At 34.7% G+C, this 19,076-nt stretch overlaps 1 protein-coding gene across 2 annotated transcripts in view; it reads right to left on the bottom strand.

Moving 5' to 3' along the window:
- LOC149782797 (CD109 antigen-like) overlaps positions 1-19,076 on the bottom strand; it is a 642,407-nt gene that overhangs the window by 152,052 nt on the left and 471,279 nt on the right. The window lies entirely within an intron of this gene.

The raw sequence follows: 19,076 nt of genomic DNA, 5'->3' as shown, positions 1-19,076 counted from the left end.
AATACTGGATATATTGTTTGTGAATAACACAGATCTGTAGAACTTACATCACCACAAAGGATACAGTATATATCATCACCTTCCCTCTTGGATTTTTTGTCGGGAATCAAACTTGAATTCATTAGAACAGTTCACGTAACATAAGATTGTAAAGTACAAAAATGTGTTTGAAGAAATAATATGATGATGTGCAGGTCAAATCAGCCCCAGTCTTTACCAACCCAACCTTAGTCTGAACTTGAATTCAAATCTAAAATTCAGCAATCTGATCGGACAGAATTTAAGTATGATGACTTTGACCAATCAAATATCTTAATAACAGACTTAAAATTTGATGATTTAAATCATGAAAAAATCACTAATACAAAAATTATGAATGAAATGTTTTCTCCTTAAACTTTGGACAAAATGAAGATCACTGAAAAATCAAGTTTACCGGTACTCTATGAAGCAGAATTTAGAAGCATAAGGTTTTAGTAAATTGGTGACAGTCAAACTAAAATATTGATTTTAATCTATTGGTGGTTTTAAATTGACAATTATCAATTAAACGACATATATTTTAGCAGGGGGCAACAATTCCACTTTTTACCTACTAACCCAACAAGATCGATGGAAATGGGCCTAAAAGTTTAGATTTTATTTCTTTTAAGTATGTTAAAATTTGGCTACTTATATGAAATTTGAAGTACCACACATATTTCCAGTTGTCCAGGCTGACTGTTATACCCTAATTTGAGCAAATCCAATGCAGTGTACAAGTCAGCTTCATATTTTTTATGCTTGTTAACATTTTGTGATTAACCGTTTCTGGCATCACTGAAATTGCCTTGCAATAAAATTATTCTTCACACTAACTTAATAGGTATTGGGGTAATCAATACAATGCTGATCTCATATATCATGGACTGGACTGGTACATGAAAGATGTAATGAACCAGATGAGTTATATGGTTTTCTGTGGCTGTGATAGTGAATTATGCACCTGATTGGTCAATTGCGTAGGTGACTTATCCACCCACCTGCACTGGTACATGTATAACCCAAAAGTTTGAAAACCCTGATAGAGTCATCAATTCAGAGCCATATATCTAGTTAGCAAACTCCACTCCAGTTAGTAAGGTCATCTCATGTATTGGGGAATTTGAAAAGACTCAGAATTTATTTTTAATTGTTAGCTGTTTGGGTTTAATGTAATTTTTCAGCACATGATAGGCCATGTATGACGGTCAAAATATTTTGTGGAGGAAGAATGGAAAAGACTTCAGGAGGAACCACTGACCTATAAAAGCTACTGGCAATCTTTCTCACATAATGACATTGGCTGAGCCCAGACTCGAGCCCACATGGACGGACTGAAATGTCAATGATCTGTAAAGGTGAGGAGTGCCTAATAGACTACTCGACCTTCAACCAAGGTAACACTTAATTTTGGGCTTTATACCTAATCACATCCTGTACTTAATTTTGGGCTTTACACAATAAAATCCTGTACTTAATTTTGGTCTATATACCCATTCAAATCCTGTACTTAATTTTGTGCTTTAAACCCATTCAAATCTTGTACTTAATTATGGGCTTTACCCAATCAAATCCTGTACTCAATGTTGGGCTTTACACAATAAAATCCTGTACTTAATTTTGTGTTTTATACCCACTCAAATCTTGTACTTAATTTTGTGCTTTATACCCAATCAAATCCTATACTTAATTTTGGGCTTTATACCCAATCAAATCTTGTACTTAATTTTAGGCTTTATACTTATTCAAATCTTGTACTTAATTTTGGGCTTTACCCAATCAAATCCTGTACTTAATGTTGGGCTTTACACAATAAAATCCTGAACTTAATTTTGTGTTTTATACCCACTCAAATCTTGTACTTAATTTTGGGCTTTATACCCAAACAAATCCTATACTTAATTTTGGGCTTTACCCAATCAAATCTTGTACTTAATTTTAGGCTTTATACTTATTCAAATCTTGTACTTAATTTTGGGCTTTACCCAATCAAATCTTGTACTTAATTTTAGGCTTTACACAATCAAATCCTGTACTTAATTTTGTGCTTTATACCCTATCAAATCTTGTACTTAATTTTGGGCTTTATACTTATTCAAATCTTGTACTTAATTTTGGGCTTTACCCAATCAAATCTTGTACTTAATTTTAGGCTTTACACAATCAAATCCTGTACTTAATTTTAGGCTTTACACAATCAAATCCTGTACTTAATTTTGTGCTTTATACCCAATCAAATCCTATACTTAATTTTGGGCTTTATAACCAATCAAATCTTGTACTTAATTTTAGGCTTTACACAATCAAATCCTGTACTTAATTTTGTGCTTTATACCCTATCAAATCTTGTACTTAATTTTAGGCTTTACACAATCAAATCCTGTACTTAATTTTGTGCTTTATACCCTATCAAATCCTGTACTTAATTTTGGGCTTTATACTTATTCAAATCTTGTACTTAATTTTGGGCTTTATACCCAATCAAATCTTGTACTTAATTTTAGGCTTTACACAATCAAATCCTGTACTTAATTTTAGGCTTTACACAATCAAATCCTGTACTTAATTTTGTGCTTTATACCCAATCAAATCCTATACTTAATTTTGGGCTTTATAACCAATCAAATCTTGTACTTAATTTTAGGCTTTATACTTATTCAAATCTTGTACTTAATTTTGGGCTTTACCCAATCAAATCTTGTACTTAATTTTGGGCTTTACACAATCAAATCCTGTACTTAATATTGTGCTTTATACCCAATCAAATCTTGTACTTAATTTTGTGCTTTATACTTATTCAAATCTTGTACTTAATTTTGGGCTTTACCCAATCAAATCTTGTACTTAATTTTAGGCTTTACACAATCAAATCCTGTACTTAATTTTGTGCTTTATACCCAATCAAATCTTGTACTTAATTTTGGGCTTTATACTTATTCAAATCTTGTACTTAATTTTGTGCTTTATACCCAATCAAATCTTGTACTTAATTTTGTGCTTTATACCCAATCAAATCCTGTACTTAATTTTGTGCTTTATACCCAATCAAATCTTGTACTTAATTTTGGGCTTTATACTTATTCAAATCTTGTACTTAATTTTGTGCTTTATACCCAATCAAATCTTGTACTTAATATTAGGCTTTACACAATCAAATCCTGTACTTAATTTTGTGCTTTACACAATCAAATCCTGTACTTAATTTTGTGCTTTATACCCAATCAAATCCTATACTTAATTTTGGGCTTTACCCAATCAAATCCTATACTTAATTTTGGGCTTTACCCAATCAAATCCTGTACTTAATTTTGTGCTTTATACTTATTCAAATCTTGTACTTAATTTTGTGCTTTATACTTATTCAAATCTTGTACTTAATTTTGTGCTTTATACCCATTCAAATCTTGTACTTAATTTTGGGCTTTATACTTACTCAAATCTTGTACTTAATTTTGGGCTTTACACAATCAAATCCTGTACTTAATTTTGTGCTTTATACCCATTCAAATCTTGTACTTAATTTTAGGCTTTACACAATCAAATCCTGTACTTAATTTTGTGCTTTATACCCAATCAAATCTTGTACTTAATTTTAGGCTTTATACTTATTCAAAGCCTGTACTTAATTTTGGGCTTTATACCCAATCAAATCTTGTACTTAATTTTAGGCTTTACACAATCAAATCCTGTACTTAATTTTGTGCTTTATACCCAATCAAATCTTGTACTTAATTTTAGGCTTTATACTTATTCAAAGCCTGTACTTAATTTTGGGCTTTATACCCAATCAAATCTTGTACTTAATGTTGTGCTTTATACTTAATCAAATCTTGTACTTAATTTTGGGCTTTATACCCAATCAAATCTTGTACTTAATTTTAGGCTTTATACTTATTCAAAGCCTGTACTTAATTTTGGGCTTTACCCAATCAAATCCTATACTTAATTTTGGGCTCAATACCCTATCAAATCTTGTACTTAATTTTAGGCTTTATACCCAATCAAATCCTGTACTTAATTTTAGGCTTTATACTTATTCAAAGCCTGTACTTAATTTTGGGCTTTACCCAATCAAATGCTGTACTTAATTTTGGGCTTTATACTCAATCAAATGCTGTGCGACCATGCATCTGACAAATCTGCACAACAATAACCCACATTTCATTAGTACTGTCTGAACAATAGATTTCTCAATGGGTGTTGAAACCAATATTCAATTTCTTTTTAAAAAAAATACTTTTAGGTAAGAAGACATTCAAAAATGGTACTAACAGCTGCCTCACTTTGCGCTCAGCATTAAGAGGTTAGTGTTAGGACTGGTCAGCCTGGTGTCAGGATAATGTGACTAGTGGGACATGATGCTACATGTCTGCGGCATGATGCCCCAGTGCTAGACATCACTATAAACTGCCAAACTGCATACATCATAGCGATATGACTGAAAAATTGTTAAAGCTATGTTAAAAATCCAAATCACACATACACACACTCATACACTTTTCGGTAAACATTCAAATCTGAAATTTGTGTTTGCATATTTCGTATACTGTATATATACACTGCAAAGTGTCCACTTTTGATGTACCATATATATTCATGTATAAGCCCATTCGCGTATAAGCCCATTCGCATATAAGCTGACCCCCACCAAACTGAACAGGTATAAACACTAAAAAGTGCATGACCCGTGTATAAGCCGACCCACAACTTCGAGACATCTCAAGATGCATGAGGTAAGTTCTAAATGTGTTTATTTATCAAACTTATATTTAATAAAAATTGCATCTATACTTAAGTAATTTATTTAATTTTCTGTTTTCTTATTCTTTCTACATAATTTATATTTGTGTATAATCTGATCAAACGATGACAAGAATTTAGCAATAGTGAGTTGCTGTAACACTATCTCTCCCTTTTGCATAGGATATTTTATTTAAATTCACACAGTCAGTTCGAAACCTAGGAGGGGCCCCAAGTGGCCGAGTAGTCTAAAGCGCTCTCCATCATGGATCACTGCCATCTCACCTCTGTCTGCATAGGTTCGAGTCTCGGGCTTGGCCACTGTGGATATGTGAGAAAGCTTGCCAGTAGCTTCTCATCGGTCAGAGGTTCTTTCTAGGGTTTTCCCGGGTTCTTCCTCTACCATTACTACTGGCCACCATGTATAGCCTATCTTGTGCTGAAAAGTGGCATTAAACCCCACAACAACAACAACGAAACCTAGGTGTCACTCTGGACAGTACTCTCATGTTGCACCAACATGTCATGAACATATGCAAGGCTGCATATCTTGAGCTGTTGTTGTTGTTGTTGTTCTAGGGTTTAACGCCATTTTCAGCACAAGATAGGCTATACATGGCGGCCAGTATTAATGGTGGAGGAAGAACCCTGGAAAACCCAGGGAAGAACCACCGACCAACGAGAAGCTACTGGCAGGCTTTCCCACGTACCCACGCTAGCCAAGCCTTGGACTCGAACCCACGCAGACAGAGGTGAGATGGCAGTGATCTGTAACGGTGAGCGCTTTGGACCACTCGGCCACTCGGGGCCCCTATCTTCAGCTGAGACGCATCAGCTCCATTCGCAAATATCTTTCAGTTGATGTCACTAAAATACCGGTATGTTCATTAGTACTTTCAAGACTGGACTATGTAACTCAATTCTGTCTGGTTCATCTCGATATCTACTTCAGAAACTTCAAAACACAGCTACTTGGATAATACTTAGAGTACCATGATCAGAGCACACCTCTCTGCTGCTCTGTACCCTACACTGGCTAACCATTCAATCCAGAATCAAACACAAAATTTGTTCTCTGTGCTATGTCTCACTGAAGGACTCTAGTCCAACATACCTATCCAACCTCACCCATGTGTACACACCAGCAAGATACTTATGCTCCTCTTCTGACAATCATATACTTATTATTCCCACTAGGAAAACAAAGTCATATGGACAACATTTTTTTCATACCAGGGCCCAGCAACATGGAATGATTTACCCACTGAACTTAGACACAAAGACACAGTAATCCCATTCGAGAGTGCTCTTGAAACTCTCAAACTTAAAGACCTAAAAATGTTCCCTACTTTAAATATTTTCAGCATTTTTAAAAAAAAATTTATTATATAATTTCATGGTGTCTGTTTTTTGTAATAATATCATTATATACGTTTTTTATGTTATAGGTGTTGTCTAATGTTGTAAAGCGCTTAGAGCTTCTAAAGATTAGGTGCTATACAAAGTCCTCATTATTATTATTGTTATTTTTATATCAGTGCACCGGTAATTACGTTTTAACTTGCTTTGAAATTGTAAATACCTAACTCATTAAAATGTAATCCCAGTATGACAACACAACGTACGACAATAGGGTTCGATTCAATGCTCGCAATTAGGCTACTGTACGTATTTATATATGACATGACCGCATGTACATTGTAGGTTTGATTGCGCGCTGAATTAAGCACATCCCATGGAGTCTAATCATGGACACGATTGCACTAAACTTTAATGATATTTTCAAAATATAACAATGAAGTTTCAGAAATATTGCTTTGAAAATTATGCTAATACTGCAAAAGCTGAGTTGTGTAAGCGACCTTACACCATACCTGTGAACTTTCATGCCAGGAGGAGGAGAAAAAAACCTTCCGATTTTCGGGGTCACTCCATGCCTACCTCCCGATTTCATATCTTCCGATTTTTGCAAAGAACTCCTGATTGTTACATTATGTCTTCGATTTTCCTTTCTTCTAAACATGAAAAGTCCTATATGTTCTGTTGTATCACCTGTGAATTATTGTTTTGACAAAATAATTACTTTACTAGAAAGAATTCGCTTCTTCACTAAATAGGATGTTACGTTTAAACAGTATTCATGTAAAATAATGATTTTTTAAAAAAATATTCTACAACAATACAAACATAAAAAATAAACCAGAACCAAAAAAATCGTCCACAATTAATTTCAATCCCAAGAGTGATCACTACGAATGCTATAGTGCCATTCCCATGAAAGAAACTTACACGAGTGAACACATGGCATTTTTATACCGTATATACCAATGTTAACTAACATGGTTAACTTAAAAGAGTATATACCAATGTTAACTAACATGGTTAACTAAAACAGGGAATGAAAATACATACCACGCAGCAAATGTGTCATCAAAAAACTAATTCATAATACATGTTTTATAATAAAAAAATACTAAATGCTTTACGAGCTGATAATAAGGGAATAAGGTCGGATATACAATGAGGGGGAAATAGTTGACACATGTAAGGTACCATGATGGTGGCTATTTTGGTACCTTTAGTTCAACAAAATTGGGAATCCTTTATTTGCCAATAAATTACTGGTGCTCTCGTAACACAAAATAGTGTAGAACATGGTTTCTTTGAATCACGACGGATGGCCAGTCGTTTTCACAACATCGTTGCATTGATAAGGATTAACTTTTAATTAGTCACGCTAGCTTTCTTACTTGTTTAAGACTAATCTTTAGCTATTGTGCAGTTTGACCACAGCTGACCAGAATATGAAACATTGGTACGACTTGGGGAAAATATGGCACATCACAGGGAGGAATGGCTAGTCTTTTTGCGAATTAAACACACATTGGACCAGGAAGATCGATCAATATTTAGTGAAAACAAGGCTTTAAAAATGCCACGAAAATCCTTCCAATTTTAGGTCCCAATCTCTTTTGTTTAAAAATCTGTCTCCCTACTTGGCTTTTGCAAAGTTCATAGGTATGCCTTAGACCCCATTGTACAAAATTATGGTAATTGTGCTAATACTATGGAATAAAAGGCAATTACACATCACTGTATTGGTATAATTGCCGGTCAAATTCTCTCTGAACACTTTTATTTTCTGGAGGGTGCTCTCTTTCTCCTGTTTTGATCTATGCATACCAGATAGGTTGGTTGGTTGTTGTGGGGTTTAACACCATTTTTCAGCACACGATAGGCTATACATGGCGGCCAGTATTAATGGTGGAGGAAGAACCAGGGGAAGCCCCCCGAAAGAACCACCGACCCACGAGAAACTACTGGGAAGCTTTCTCACATACCCACATTGGCTGAACAGACCAGATAGGGAGTGTTTGATATGTATATGAAATTTTATTATTTTTCATTATTTTTTTTATATATTTAAATTTAATCTAAACATTCATCCACCTTCTGCCATCCTTTGTTCTTCTTCCTCTCTTTGCCTTCTTTTTTCTCTCCTTTTAATTCTGTCTCTTTCTCTTCTTTGATCAAGGGTTTCTGTAAGTGGCACTGAGTTTGAATATTTGGGTATCTGATTTTCTCGTGCTAATTGTATTTGTTCTGCGATAATTGTTGATGATTTAGCTTGTAAAGTTTATTCTTGTCGTTGTTGCTGGTGCTGTTGACATTGTTGTTTTGGATATTGGCAATTTTGCAGTTTTATTGTTGCTTGTTGTTCTTGTCTTTGGATTTTCTTTGGATTGTTCCTTTTGCCGTTTTACTTGTTGTTGTGGCTTCCCTTGTTGGTTTTCTTTTTTGTTCTTTTCTTTGCTCCTCTTTTTGTCTTTGTTGTTGCTCAACACAAGCCAGTTTCAGGGTTTTAATGATTAACTGGCATGTACTGCTGTCGCAAAATGAAATACAAATTTGCACACTATCAACATAGGCGACGCCGAAACATCAAGCTTTCCATTGTGTGGAAAGTTTTGACGTCTGTTCAGTCAAAACACAAAACTAAAATTGACCAATGTTGATCTTAGTTGATCTATATGAGAATTTTGACCTTTATTATTACCACTCTTTGTGAACATGTAAGATATGATGGTTATATACCTTGTACAATTAAATGTGCATACCTTATTTTTAAGACATTACCTCAATTTGTAGGATCACTTATATCACTGAAAATGAGTAACTCGTGAGCGCATGATTCAATGTAAATGAAACAGCTATTAAGGACTAGCCAAAATAATATCTGGAAGAATGCAGTTTGGTCAAAACAATGAATAAAACAAAATCTGCATCTAATATGATTAGGAATAAATAAGGATTTAAGTGATTATATGCACGGTTTGCATTGTGTAACTACTGTACATTATAGTTCAGCTTGGTCTCCTGTGTAAACTCAACCGGTCCGCGAATTATTAAGTCTGTATTTACCTTTATTTAATTTTGTGTTAGAGAAATCAGAAAATATGCACTTGCAAAATAATATTAAAAAAATTGATCATAGTACTTTATTACAGTTTAATAAATGTCGGGTTACCGAAAAAAAATTTTGTGTACATGCCCATGTCTTAGGACACGGAAAAAATTACATTTATCATGTTTGGTTCCAGATTTACTGCTGCAAATATATATATATATATATATATATATATATATATATATATATATATATATATATATATATATATATATATATATATATATATATATATATATTGTTTCAATGTTACCATTATGGTATGAACTGGTATATATTGTTTCAATGTTACTGTTAAGGTACAAAACAGGTATATATTGTTTCAGTGTTACCATTATGGTTTGTACAAGTATGCATTGTTTGAATGATAGTATTATGGTATGAACTGGGATATGCTGTTTCAATGTTATTGTTACTGTACAAAACAGGTATGTATCGTTTCAATGTTATCATTATGGTATGAACTGGTATGTATTGTTTGAATGTTAGTGTTATGGTATGAACTGGTATATATTGCTTAAGTGTTATTGTTTTTTTAATGGAATAATTTACTTTTATATATATACTAAGTGCTGTCTAGCACTCCAAAATTTGAAAAGCCTCATTTTGTTTAACTTTCTTTTGTGCCCAAGGTTCTTGGTTTTGTTTTGATTGCATCATAACATTGAATGATGCTGTGGGACAACTGTCCTACATACAGCTCTGTAAAACGTCTTTCTGCTTTCTAATGGGACACTGAAAGGAACAATGCTATCTAACCAACATGAAGACAACAATGTCTGGTTGTTGTTGTTGTAGGGTTTAACGCCATTTTTCAGCACACGATAGGCTATACATGGTGGCCAGTATTAATGGTGGAGGAAGAAACCGGGAAATCCCCGGAAAGAACCACCGACCCATAAGAAGCTACTGGCAAGCTTTCTCACATACCCACATTGCTGAATCCAAGACTCAAACCCACGCAGACAGAGGTGAGATGGCAGTGATCCGTAACGGTGAGCGCTTTAGACCACTCGGCCACTCCTGGCCCCCCAACAATGTCTGGTACCTGGTAATATATAAATGAACCAAAAATGCAAAGTGAAGATTGCAAGATAGTCATTAATTCATCAGCAATCCATATCATTGTTAATCAGTTACATTATAGAATCTGTCATCTTTTGTACATCTTTAATTATTTTTTCTGCTGCACCAATAATTATATGTAAAAAATTAATGATCATTTTCAAATATATATCTAAAATTTTCCAAATTTAAATTAAAAAAGTACATTTTTTTGTACCAGAGATTTTAGGACAAAAATCACAGCAACCTTTTTGGATTAATGGTTATTGAAAAACTATAATATATGAAAAATATGAGTGCATAAAAAATTGTGTTTGTAAATATCTGTGCATATGTAAATTTAGTAAAATTAGAGTATGAAAAATGTGAACATATGAAAAGTTAGGGCATATAAAAGCTAGTGTGTGTGTGTTATATGGATTTTTAATGTAGCTTCATCAATTTTTCAGTCATATTGCTACAATGTCTGCAGTGTGGCAGTTTATCTCTAGCACAGGGGCATCATGTCATTGTAGCATGATGTCCCACCCAGTCACATTATCCTGACACCAGGCAGACCATTCCTAACATTAACCTCTTAACGCTGTTCGTACCATTTTTATAAGTCTTTGGTATGACTCAGCCGGAATTCTAACCCACAACCTCTCGCATCCGAGGTGGATGCTCTAACCACTTGGCCACCGGAGCAGTGCTAGAGGATATGAAAAGTTACAGTTTATGAAAATGTGAGTGTGTGAAAAATTAATGTGTATAAAAGCTAGAGGATACAAAAGCTAAAGAAGGATGAAAAGTTGGTCTATACAAAAATTAGAGCATATGGAAAGTTAGTTTGTGAAAAAAAGGGACAATTAAATCTTAATATCTGAATCTATCCCAAAAAAATTGTTTCCCTCTCCCTCCATTATTATTATATAACATGTGTGAGATGAGGCATCTCTCTCTCTCTCTCTCTCTCTCTCTCTCTCTCTCTCTCTCTCTATATATATATATATATATATATATATATATATATATATATATATATAGATACATACATACATACACACACACACAGAAAGATATATATGACTTTATTCCATGTGAAGAAGCAGCACCAAAACTTAATATTTAGCAAAACAATTTTGACTTTATGTGAAAAAAATTGATCCAATCAAATTCATAGATTTTAAAAGCTTTATACATTCAAGAAAATCTTTAAACTGAACAATCAAATGTTTCATCTGTATTCTACTCTTGATCTCTCACAAATCAAACATTCCTTTCCTGATTTTCTGCACAAGGCATTCTGCCTAGTATAAGAGAGATTGGTGGCTGTAGAGTACATACATCAGCTGGCTTTAGTGACCTGGGATCAATGCTGTTAACAGAAATTGAATTTACACACATTTTGCTCAATTTGAAATTCAAATTGGTTTGTAATTATTGTGTTGTGATCATTTCAAATTGTCGTTTCTGGAGCAAATGGTTGGAAACAAGCTATTTGCAGCCCAGAAGTACAGATTTTCTTAAAGTAATTTCTTTTGGTAATGCAGTTCAATTATACTGCATTATCAAATCTAGAATATGTAAGTGAGAAAATACAAATATTGTGGACACTGGTCTTCATACTGTAGCTAGTTGTATTGTACCAGATAATATTAAAGTGCTCAGAGCATCAACCTTCAACAAACAAGGTTTTTCCATGGCTACCCAAGGCTAAAAGCTCTATGGCCCAAAGCTAATAACTTTTGGCTTTGCCATGTTCTGATTAAGGCTATTAGCTCTACGTTTTGCCATACACTGCTCAAAGCTAACAACTTTTGGCTTTTCCATATATTGCCCAAGGTTAATAGATTTAGGTTTTGCCATGTGCAGCTCAAGGCTAATAGCTTTAGACTTTGCCACATGCTGCCCAAGTCTCTTTTAGGCTTTGCCAATTTAGGCTAATAACCATGGGCTTTGCCATGTGCTGCCCAAGGCTCATAGTTTTAGGCTTAGCCATGTTTTGCTCAAGGCTAATGGCTTTAGGTTTTACCATGTGCTGATCAAGGCTAACAACCATGGGCTTTGCCATGTGCTGCAAAAGGCTAATGGTTTTAGGAAGCATTTGGAAATGGGTTTTTTTGTGTGCAGAATTCTTGTTTCTTTCTACAATAATTTTCAGCAAATGATGCCCCTTCTTTATACTAAATATTTGCTTCATCTCTGCTGAACAAGTTCTCATTTTATATAGACTTTGAAAAATAAGAAAAACAGACTCTGAAATAATTTGAAAAATGTTCATTAGCAAAGCATGTGATGTTCATCTGAATGTAATTTTTGGATTACATGAATCATACAAAGAGAACACATTTGCATAAATTACAAGATTATACCTAAAATTTTGGATGGGGTGGGTGGGAGGGGCAGGTGCAAATGAGTAGTGAACTGAAGAAAAAAAAACAGTATGTTATATTAACTACAGAAAATTCAAATAAAGGATCAGCTGGAACTTTTGCATATACATAATTGAGAAGCTTCATGGGATCAATAGTCTCACTGACAAAAGTTTGTTATATTCATAAAGTAATGGTTTTAGATGACTACTACGGTATTTCATATACACTTGTAGTGGAGTCTCTGTTGTAGTCTAATTGGATAGGCAAAAGATTTTTCAGGGATGAAACAAATTTTTAAGGTTGCCATAATATATTAGTATTAGAAGCACTCCCAAAAAGCCTGAATAGAATATTCTGTATGTATCTTTAAATATCAAGCTGCATGCTATGTTTGACCATTCTTAATATGTTTCCCACTCCTTGAATCAATAAAACGTATCTCTTTGTATCTTGCTTCTTTAATCTCTTTGGCTATCCATTTAGGTTGTTGTTGTTACAGGATTTAATGCCATTATTCAGCACAAGATAGGCTATACATGGCGGCCAGTATAAATGGTGGAGGAAGAACCTGGGAAAACCCTAGAAAGAACCACTGACCCACAAGAAGCTACTGGCAAGCTTTCTCACGTACCCACATTGGCCGAGCCTGAGACTCAAACCAACGCAGCCAAAGGTGAGATGGCAATGATCCGTAATGGTGAGTGCTTTAGACAACTTGGCCACTCAGGCCCCCCCCACCATCTATTTAGGTTGAAGCTCAAGTTTAATATGCTTGGTTTTACCAGGAGTATGATTATCTAATACACAGATGAAAAGTTTGTAGCTGCATGATGCAGTAATGACATCTACAGTATCATCAAATGCACATATTGCATAAGTTTTCTTCAGGAAAATTGAGAAAATTTCTTCAATTTATTTCACAATATTTGTTAATTGTACATTTAGACATGTTTCTTGTGAGAAATGCAGGACAGTGGTCACTTTTTGCAAATACAGGTAGTCAAATTTCACTTATATTTTTGAGTTTACCTGTGTATATTGTTATGACTCTAGGTCTTAAAATAGGTAATATAATGAACTGAAACTGACAATTTAAGTAAGTTCAACAAACAATTTATTTCTCAACAATAAAAAGTGAAAATTCAACAGATACTTACAATATTGTGAATTAAATTGCAATAATCCTAATCACAAGACCAAAATTAAGAATGTTCCGAATGAATTCCAGTAGTCATGACTATCCTGATATAACACAATGATGCAATCCAGAATGTCTTTGTTCACAAAATCCAAAGTAATCTATTAATCTAAAAGTCACTGAGAACTTTAGTAATTCCCATGAATATTTTAAGTTTATAATTTCTCTTGAATACTATTTGATTTCAACATCACAACTGCTTACTGTGATGACATTTTGATTTCCACTGACTGATACAGAACAGGAATGAATTATTTATCACATCCCTATTTATACACATTTTCACTTGACCTATGTCATAAATCATGAAGTATTCCAAGGGAAGAACCTAGCCTAATTGGGAGCAAGACCAACTTTGAACTCGAATGCCGTGTAAACATTCTGTTTACAACCTACAATCATGGACAAAAGTTAAGCAAACAACATAAACGAAATATAAATAACAATATATTGCCAATTAATGCTGAACTATCTTTCATGACTCTAGCTGGGCTGTCTATGACCTAATTGAAATCGCTAGTCTGGAAACAGTCCAGCCACTTTTAAGGAGGGTCTTTTGGGGAAGTCCATATCAAAGTAGCCACTTATTATTGTTTCATTATCAAGTACACCAACAGCATTTTGTACTTAATTTTCAAATACTGCAATTGATTTAAGTTTAGAATTTGGAGGCCTAGGCTATATCCAGAGCATATCAAAAGAGGCTTTGTTTGTGTTCAAAAGAGGCTTTGTTTGTGTTAAGTTTACTTATATTTATATATTTTTGATAGTGTTGGTTGAAGATCATGTAACAGGCTGCAGATGAATGATGATAAAACTGAAGCCATCCTGATCACCATGCAATGATTTTCTCATTCACATCCTTCACCTAAAACTATAAGTATCAGCAATGTCAACATTAAATGTACGCAGTCAGTATGAAACCTAGGTGTCACTCTCAACAGTATGCTCTCATTACACCAGGATATAATGAACATGTGTGAGGCTGCATATGTGGAACTGAAACGCATCAGATGCGTGGGGCCTAAGGCAGCATGCAGGGCCCAAGGCAGCATGTGGGGCCCAAGGCACCATGCAGGGCCCAAGGCAGCATGCGGGGCCCAAGGAAGCATATGGGGCCCAAGGCGGTTGCCTCATTTGCCTTGCCCTAGAGCCGGGCCTGCAAACTCTGTTCACTATGTTACATTTCAATGACTGGCTCCAGTTCAGTACACCTACATGAACTCACTCATGTGTACTCCCCATTGAGAAACTTGTGCTCTTCTGTCATGTACATTCTCATTGTTTCTACTGTTAACATGAAGTCATATGGAAAACATTTGTTTACACACCAAGGCCCTGCTACATGGAATGAATTGCATGTAGATCTTAGACACAAGGACACTGTGATCTCATTCAAATGTGCTCTTAAAACTCACCTATTTTGACTACATGAACAAACTAAAAGACATAATAATGTTTGCTTCTTTAATTATTGTCAGCATGTTTTTTATTTCATAATTTCATGATGTTTCTTTTTGTAATCTTGTCAATGGATAAGTTTTAATGTATTATCTAACACTGGATCTATTGTATGCCCCAATGTAACCAGCATGAACCTGGATCAATTGTATGCCCCAATGTATTATAACCAGTATGAACCCTGTATGTTCCATTGTAACCAACATGGACCTTGATTTATTGTATGATGTATGCCACAATGTAACCAGCATGGACATGGATTTATTTTATACCCCAATGTAACAAGTTTGGACCTGGATCAATTGTATGCCCCAATGTATTATAACCAGTACGAACCCTGTATGTTCCATTGTAACCAGCATGGACCTTGATTTATTGTATGATGTATGCCACAATGTAACCAGCACAGACCTTGATTTATTGTATGCCCCCAATTTAATCAGGATGGACCTGGATTTACTGTATGACCCCAATGAAACCAGGATGGACCTGGATCTGTTTTATGCACCCAATACAACCAGGATAGATCTGGATCGATTGTATGCCCCCAATGTAACCAGCATGGAATTGAATCTATTGTATGATAATATGCCCCAGTGTAACCAGCATGGACCTGGATCTATTGTATATCCAAATGTAATGTGCATGAATCCGGATCTGCTATTCTAAGATGTTTGCCCCAATGTAACCAGGTTGGATCTGGATCTATTGAATGCCCTAATGTAACCTGCATGAATCTGGATATGCCATTCTATGATGTATGCCACAATTTAACCAGGTTGGATCTGGATCTATTGTATGCCCCAATTTAACCAGCATGGACATGGATTTATTGTATATACCCTTTTAACCTGCATGGATCTAGATCTGCCATTCTATGACATATGCCCCAATGTAACCAGGTTAGATCTGGATCTATTGTATGCCCCAATGTAACCTGCATGAATCTGGATCTGCCATTCTATGATGTATGCTCCAATGTAACCAGGTTGGATATGGATCTAGTGTATGCCCCAATGTAACCAGCATGAATCTGGATATGCCATTCTATGACGTATGCCCCAATGTAACCAGGTTGGATCTGGATCTATTGTATGCCCCAATGTAACCAGCATGGACATGGATTTATTTTATACCCCAATGTAACAAAGTTGGACTTGGATCTATTGTATGCCTGTTTAACCTGTCTGAATCTGGATCTGAAATTCTATGACATATGCCCCAATGTAACCAGCATGGACCTGGATTTAATGTATATCCCATTTTAACCTGCATGGATCTGGATCTGAAATTCTATGACATATGCCCCAATGTAACCAGCATGGACATGGATTTATTGTACATCCCAATGTAACCTGCATGAATCTGGATCTGATATTCTATGATGTATATTCTAATGTAACCAGGATGGACATGGATTTGTTGAGGCATTGGTACTGTTACCATTATCATCTCTATTGAACTGTGTAGACCATGACCTGTCAGCACATTACATTATAGCAGATCTGAGTCTATGCTGTTTGTGATTTCAAGTTTGTTCTAGAATATGTAAAAATAGTAAGAATACCTGGATGATATGAAATCAAATTTCTTAGTCCATGAGGCCTTCTACAATGACATCTGTACAAATTTTACAAGATGAGGTGTATTTAGAGAGCTATCAAAAACTAGACAACTGATCTACTGCAATCATAAAAGATGCACCAGGCTTTAAGGATGAGTACATACAGGATTCATAAAAAATAGTATTAAGGAACATGTGTAAAACATCAAAGGTGAGTAGATGAAAACAATGTTGTAAAAAGTAGTACTGAATTAACAAAATCATACAAATGGTTGTTTCTGAAGATGTTGACTAAGAAGCTTTTTAAAAGCCTGGCACGAGTCAGCTGACTTTATATAGGGTGGTATGGAATTCCATAATTTGGCTCCTGAAAAAGCAACTCTTTTTATAAATCTCTGAATTTGGTTTAGGTAAATATAACTTGTAGTTCAAAATGAATCTTAGTTCATATATACATGTATGTACATTTTCTACCAATTTAAAGTTATATTTAAGATAATCATGAGCCAATCCAGGTAAGGATATATAGACTAGTAAATCCTTTTGAAACTGAGTTCTCTGCAGAAATGGAGGCCACATTAGGGTCTTAGGAAGATAGTGTATCTAAATCAGCCTCAAACTCTAGCTGCTCTTTTTTGAAATTTCTGTAATTTTTCCTGATTTTCCATACCACTATTACTCTCGATGAAATAATATTCTGTGTGGCATGATATATGCAATGTAGAATATCTTTCTCTGTTCTTGAGGGAGATAAGAGTTTATTCTGTTCAAGAGGGCGATAAGATTTTATTCTGTTCAAGAGGGAGGTAAGATTTTATTCTGTTCAAGAGGGAGATAAGATTTTATTCTGTTCAAGAGGGAGATAAGATTTTATTCTGTTCAAGAGATAAAGCAGTGAGTCAACTTTTTTGGTGACCTTATTAACTTGTATTTTCCAGCACAAGATAGTGTCTGTCATGAAGCCAAGTAGTTTTTCATTTTCAGACTGTTGTATATCCATTCCTTTTTATCATTACTTTGAAATCATTTCTCTCAGCTTTTACTCTTGCTTGACTATCTATGATCATGGCTTTTGATTTGGCTGCATTTATCTTCATACCACTGTGCTCACATCTGTTATTTATTTTTGCCAAATCTTTGTTTAATTTAGTGCTTATCTCATGGCCAATTCATCCAATGTTTATGTCATGTCATCTTTGCACAATGTACCAGCAGCTCATGGTCTATGTCACTGTATAATTTACCAGTATATCAGGGTCTATGCTATTATATAATATACAAGTATATCAGGGTCTATGCCATTGTATAATGTACCAGCATAGCAGGGTCTATGCCATTATATAATGTACCAGCATAGCAGGGTCTATGCCACTGTATAATGTACCAGCATATCAGGGTCTATGCCACTGTATAATGAATGTACCAGTATATCAGGGTCTATGCCATTGTATAATGGTCTAGTATATCATGGTCTATGACACTGTATAATGAATGTACCAGTATATCAGGGTCTATGCCATTGTATAATGGTCTAGCATATCATGGTCTATGCCACTGTATAATGTACAAGTATATCAGGTTTTTTTTATGCCACTGCACAATGTATCAGTAGACCATGGTATATGCCATTGTATAATCTACCAACAGATCAATATCTATGCCATAGTTTAAAATACAGAAGTTCAAAGTCAATGCCATATATCAGCAGATCAGGGTATATATACACTGTTCTATTTATGATTTCCAGGAAGCCACTGAAACTCAGTTGGTAGAGTGGCATACTTAAAACAAGGTTGCGGGTTCAACACCCACCCAGGCCAGTCAATGTCAGCTGCCTTGGTATGTCCTTGGGAAAGGAACTTAACTCCCATTTCTTTGGCATGCTATTGTTATGACTAAATTAAGTAACAGAAAAGAGCAAAATCCAATATGTTTTGTAAAATTGAACAAATAATTTATTTCCCAAATTTTTTTAAAAAAAGCTTAAAATATTGTGAATTAAATCCCAAATAGTCCAAAAGGTTCAATCACAAGCCCAAATGTATAGAGTTCCAATTGTATTCCAAATAAATTCCAATATGAAAAGTGTTGATGTGTCGGTATTCTCGAATGTGCTAATATGCTACTGGCTTGGAATGTGGTGATGTTTAGCAGTCTTTTTATGTATCACAACATAATCCAAAATTTCATCAACGGAATTCA

The sequence above is a fragment of the Sinohyriopsis cumingii genome, chromosome 15 (genome assembly GCF_028554795.1).
Source record: "Sinohyriopsis cumingii isolate HCF-2022 chromosome 15, ASM2855479v2, whole genome shotgun sequence".
NCBI classification, from domain to species: Eukaryota; Metazoa; Mollusca; class Bivalvia; order Unionida; family Unionidae; genus Sinohyriopsis; species Sinohyriopsis cumingii.
Note: the sequence above shows the minus strand (reverse complement) of the source record. Positions and strands in the feature narration are given on the sequence as shown.